The sequence below is a fragment of the Agelaius tricolor genome, unplaced genomic scaffold, assembly GCF_023055355.1.
Source record: "Agelaius tricolor isolate 1412-34295 unplaced genomic scaffold, bAgeTri1.0.p SCAF_18, whole genome shotgun sequence".
In the NCBI taxonomy this organism is placed as follows: domain Eukaryota; kingdom Metazoa; phylum Chordata; class Aves; order Passeriformes; family Icteridae; genus Agelaius; species Agelaius tricolor.
Window position 1 is genome coordinate 3,995,823 of NW_027269278.1, and position 6,450 is coordinate 4,002,272.

A 6,450-nucleotide genomic window follows, 5' to 3' on the forward strand; every position below is an offset into this window, starting at 1 on the left:
CCTAACAAAGGCAAATTTTGGGGGGATCAGAAACATCTACTGAAAGAAATCCTTCAAACAATGTCTGATGCCAAGGAGAGAGTTCATTGGCCCAAATCTCCACTGCGTTATGAAGTGCACCTGTGTCAGATTCTGAGCGGTTCTTCGTTCTTGGTTCTGTTGTGGAGGCACCCCGTGCTCTGCTCTGCCGGCCCGGGGTGAGGACCAGACTTTCTGGGGCCGTGGTGGTGAAACCTGACCTGCATGAGCCAGAGGAGGTGCACACCCACCCCCGGAGGCTCTGGGCTTTGAGCCAGGTTAGGGAGAAGGCCAGACAGACCGTGGCGTTTGTTTTCGTGCCAATGTCCGCCCCTGCCCGCAAGGAAGGGTGAGGAACATTCACCCCTTGGGGCTGAAGGCTTTTATCCTTTCCGAGGGGCATAACTGGCTTAACTTTGCTGAAGTGAGAGGCAGGCTCATGCCTTAAAAGGGGTTATAAACCACCAAAGACTCTTCAGACAGTGTAAAATTCCCCTCCCCAGGGGAGGTACCCGTATGTTCCATCTAAACCTAAATGTGCATTTACCCACTGACCCCGGTGTTCCTTGGCTTTCCCCCACCCTGATGGATCAGGATTGTGAGCATCACTCAGACCACCAGACACCAAAATTGCAACAATCAAGTCTCTTCAATCAAGTCTAGTTATTGGATCCACAGGTGATGAGATCTTTCCTCTCTTATCCTTCCCTCCACTTTCTTTCTTACACATTTTCTTATCTGCTATTCCTGTGCTTTTATATAGTTGCATTACTATAGATAACAACCTCAGTGGCCACATCTCTGCTTTCCACTGCTTCTAAACAGATCTAAGATAGACCCTGCATATTTTTATCTACAAACACCACTCATTCAGTGTCATTTCACCTCTAATGCTCCCCTGTGGGTCCATTAACCAGAACTCTGGTTACTCCTGCTGTGGCAGCTCAGCATTTCTGGCACAGGGATGCAGCCCCACTGTTCCAGACCCCAAAGAACAATTCCAACCCTCCAGAGCATTGCCACTTGCCAGGCTATACTCACTTATTCCATAAGGCCCCAAAGCAGCACCATAGGATCTTGCAGGTCCAGATAATGACCAGTGTCTCACAAAACTGTGGAAAAAGGAAAAAAAAAATTACTTATAAGTAATTACTTATAAAAAAATACTTATAATATTACTTACTTATAAACCTTGAAATACAGACATGCCCAAAAAATCATATAAAAAACCTATAAATTGAATACAAAATTGTAATGATTTTTAAAAAGTTTAAAAGTTTTTGGGTTTCCTCCTTAAGAAGGAAGAAGTGGCTTTTCCAGCCAGTCTGCCTTGAGCTGTCCTTTATATTTCTAAAGATAAACTGCTTGGCTATACCACTGTCTTGATAAAAATCCAAGAGCAAGTAGAAAGGGAAGTTAATGAATCATATCCACAAGGAAAAAAAAATTCCTAGTGATCCAGGTTCATAAAACGATTAAACACAGTGGGCTGCTGAAATAGGCTCTGCTCACCCACGTACCTGCAAATGGAAACTCACTTTAGCAACGTGGCTATTTGTGCAGTGCTGCTATAAAATGTAACTAGGCTTCTTAGTATTTGGAGTAGAAAAATGACTGATTTTTTCAAAGAATTAGGAACTCATTCCCACCTCTAGCTAATGTCAGCTCGCTTTTCCGGGATGCATCTCAGCAAGCCAAGGTGTTGCCACTAGATGGCAAAATGAGACTGAATCTTCTCTCCTACACAATCTCAAATTTTCTTCGTTGGATGGAGATGAAAGAGAAAAACATTAATATATTTTTATCCATTTGAACCCTCTGCCATTTGTCTGGAAAACAGTGGTTGCAGGTATTCAATATGTGGATGGGAAGGTGTATTCTCTGATCAGGGTGAGATCCTACTCTGCTGCCACTTTAATCCACATCTCAGAGGAGAGAACTGACAGATCAGGACTGCTCCAATGCACAAGGACTTCTGGCCTGTGCTGGCCCTCCTTCATCATGAGCCAGGGGATAAAAATAATTGGCTTACACCCACTTATAGTACAATACATGTGTACAGTTTAAAATATATGCAAAATGCTTCTTTATAGAAAAAAAAAAGCCTCTTATTCATGTTATTTTGAACATAACAATGAAAAGTTGAACAGCATGGGATGTTCAACAGTTCAGCTCCTTGGAAACTCTAAGCCAGTCATAGAGAGGAACATAAAGATTGAAAACAAAACTAACATTAAAACCAAAACTATACCTAAGATGATGTTGGCTAGCAGCAGCTTTTTTTCTCAGAGTCACCTGTGTATTTTCTGGTCTGTGAAATTTACTCTTGAAAACTTTCAGGACTGACAAAATCTTTTCCTGAGAAGGTCTGAAATGAATATATGTTAGTGGAAAAGCTGTAGAAACTTTTTTTATTTTTCGCAGCATTGCAAAATCACAAGTGCTTTGCTTACAGGTCAGCAAGCTATTGAAATACTTAGAGAATTGGAAATCTGTTGGATCAGAATCCAGTCCTGAGTTTGTGTATGGACAGGAACATTGCAACTGCAACAATGACCAAAATCCCACGTTGGCAACCAGTTTACAGTATAAACTCTGCAAGTTTCTATAGAATGAAGCTACAAAGTAGCTTTGCTTAGGTTAGAAAACAACTGCCTGACTGAATAAAAGGAGATCACTTAGAAACAGTGTCAGAGCTGCTTAAGGGTGTCAATAGTTCATTTGATTAAAATCATCATCATATCTTTAGCTGTCTCAGAGAATCTGACACAGCTGGACTGGGATTGGGCATTAATTAAAAACAACTCACATGCTGGGTGAACAATTCTCCAGATCACATTCCAGAGGAGCAAAACATGGAGAAGCTGAGGCTTCTGTTCTTCCCAGGAGAAGAAATCCTGGTGAAGGGGTTTTTCATAAAATATCATGGTAACAAAAGGGTGTGTTTTTAACATGCTGCATCTTTACCTTAGGCTCCAATGTCTCCATCAAACTGGTGAGCTCAGTGTGCTCATGGCAGAGCCCTGGACCTGAAGGCACTGTTAGCTCAGGAGGGTCATGTCCAAACCAGAACATTTCCAGGTGTCCTTTTGGCCCCCTCTGTGTCACAGGACAGCTGACCCTGTGAACTGAGCCTCACTGAGCAGCCCAAGTACTGCAGGAGAGTTCTTCAGTCCCCAATTCCTCCTTCTGAATCTTGCAGCAGCTTTTCTGGCTAGCAGAGCCCTTCCCAGCTCATGAGAACAGCTGACTGCTAGCTGTCACAAAGTTTATCTCCTTTTTTTTCCTTCCCTCATCTCCAACTTCCCTTTCTCAAGCTTAGCAAGCATTTTTTTCAGTCTTTCCTGAGCAGACAGTTCTGTTGAGGTCTCCTAAGTGTTCTCTGCATTTGTTCACCACATTTCTGGACAAACCAGACACATTATGTCACTTATGACCCAACAGAGTGGAGTAAAACATGTTCCTGAGCAAACTGCTCTTGCTAGAATATATCTAAGCATTTGCCTAATTTTTATAGGACTTTAGTAGATATTTGATTCTCTTTGATTTCTGAATAGAGTCCAGCTGCACACCACAGTGGTTGTATTTTAGGATTTCAGGCCTTTTGGAATTGCCTAAACTCCATCTTGACACCTGCTGAGAGGAACACAATTCACTGGCAAGGGAAAAGATGCTTCTTCAAGTATACATATTTTTACATATTTTTTTTCCTCCAGGAAAATCTTTGCTGAGGATTGAGTTCCTATAGAGAACACTTTTTTTTTTTTTTTTTTTGTTTGCTTTATATGAACTTGGATTTGAAGCCAGTGTCTCAGACAGAGTTTTATTCAAGCCATACCTTGCAGAGGCAGGTAGGTTGGTTAGCATTTACCTCAGCTGCTGTTCCCATTAAAGTCTCATATTCAGGGTCCATCTCTTGCCCTGGCAGTCACCAGGCTGGGGAGGAAGCCTCAAAGTTCCATTCCTACAAATTGCTTTTTCAAATTGGCCTCAGTGTGAATGTGAATATCCTGATACTTTCCCCAGGGGAAGTTTAACTCACACCTGAGCCAGGTGTGTAAGGGAGGACACTGAGGTGGTAAAAAGCATTATCCCACCTCACAGGGTCTGCTTCTCTTATCTCCCTTATCTGCTCTGAACCCAGAGCTAAGCAAAGGGCAGTTTGTTGTGCTCATCCTCCCGAGGTGGGTGATGAAAATATCTGAAATTTCAGAAAATATCTGAACCCCCTCAGCCCCAGGGCTGTTCTTATGATCAGAGGTTTGTCCACCACACATCCAAAACCTCTCCTTCCCTTTGGTCTGGCCTCAGCAAAGCACCAAATGAATGCTGACATTGCAGGCTCTCACAGTTACAGGTAGGTCATGCAGCCTGGAATTGGGCATGTCATGTTAAAAGGGCATCTCTAGGCTGTCTAGGGTAAACATTTCCAGGGTAAAAGGAAGAATCTACCCCAGTCTCATAAAAACAAATTTTGATGAGCCCCCAGTCTCATAAAAACAAATTTTTTTGAGACCCCAGTCTCATAAAAACAAATTTGGGCAGGACAAAAGAAAACCACTTCATAAAGATCCACTTTGCTTTGGGAGTGAGATGAACATGAAGACAAAATTCTTCCAAGGTTTGAAATTTTTTTTTGTTTGGCTCTAAAAGGATATGGACACCTAACCTGAGTTACTCTAGAAAAATAAACCCTTCTGAAAGTGGTTCAAAGCCCTTGACTCCACTTAAAACAGGGACAGACAACCACCAGAGAGAGGTGAGAGAAAATGGAAAATGTTGCTGCTCTTTGAAGGCAGCAGAATGTTGGCAGTGTGAATTTCCCCCCTCTGTTGCCTAGGATGGTTTGAGTCTCACATTTTCAAACATCAATCACCACACCATCACTGCATCAGAAAGAACTTACCATTGGCAGCTGTTACTGAGGAGACACTTTTTTGTGTGAAGGTTGTGTCACTGCAGGCTATAAAATACCTGTGAAACACCTTGTTCTTTAAAAAGAGGGAAAAAAGTCTCAATAAAAAAGATATGCACCTGATAATAGCTGTAAAGTCAGTGTTCCTTAGCTTTTAAAAATCTAAGAGCTTAAAATCCATCTCATGAGATTGCCAACTGCTGTAGTACATCTGAAAATTCAAATATAGAAAATACAAAGTGGTGTTTCCTCAGCAAGCCTTACTGGGGCACCACATCTGGTGTGCTTATGATGTTACAAAAGAAGTTTTAAAGAAAGACAGAGCTCAAGTTCGTGTGCAGCTGGGTTTTGCAAGAAATGCATGAAATCTGCACATAGCTGTGATGTACTCAGTGCCACTGACAGGATGCAAGCAAATAATTATAGATGCATGTGTTAGAATTTCTGTGTTAGCTGCTCTGAGCCTGGGAGATCCATTTCAGAGGTAACTGAATTCCTTCTTTCTCAGCATCAGAATAAATGATGGTGACATTCTCCTATTACACCACCAGCATAAATTTTGACCAGACTAATTAGTTTCACATTAGTACAAATAAGGAGGAACACAATTGCAATTAGATCTGCTACACTGGCTTTGGGATAGAAACCAGATTAGAAGGTAATGAAACATATCTTAGAATAAACAATTAGAAATGGAACACAGGCTTCTTCCTGTCTCCCTGCTTGTTTCCCTGTGAAATCAGGGGCTGTGATGGGATGTCTGAGGTGGAGATCTGTAACCTCCCCTTTACCACTGGTCACAATGCACCAGCAAAGCAACTTTTCCTTTCTTTGGCACCAGTTCATTCAGTCCTATTTCATCCCCAGACCTATTTCTGTGATATTGTCAGGACATGCCTCAGATGATTCCCACAGGTAATTTCAAGTAAGAACCCAGAAAACACAGTTGTAGCATGTATTTGATATTCTGCTTAGAACACCTCTGACAGCAGTTTAATTTCAGGGAGTTTTAAATACCATGCTGCCATCATTTACCAGAATTTCTCCAAAAAAAACAAAGCTACTCTAAATCAGACTCTGAATTTCAAAAGGAAAGCTCTTACTGTGCAAACTTGTAGGTTTGATCTCAAATACATGCACTGGTGTGCAACACCTGCAGATTGCAGACACGAGGTTAGGAGGCCCTCAGTGGCTGGGGACAAGAGGGATGCATTTCATTTCTCCATAAAAAGAAGAGGAAATTTCCTTCCCAGCGCTTCAGAACTGTGCCCCTATTCTTACCAGCCCAGGAAGCTCAGGAATTGCCAACTTTAGTGCAGTCTAATGGAGGAGTGAGCCCAAGGATTCACAGCAGCACAGCTTTGGAAGAGGCTCCACAAGAAGAAAAGGGAGAATGGACAAAAAAAGTGTGTCTGTTAAAAAACAATGTAATCTCAGCAAAGGCACCTGCTGATAGGAGGGTGCCTGAATTGGCTGTGCAGGACACATGAAAGTCTGTCATGTTCCTGTGGTAATAA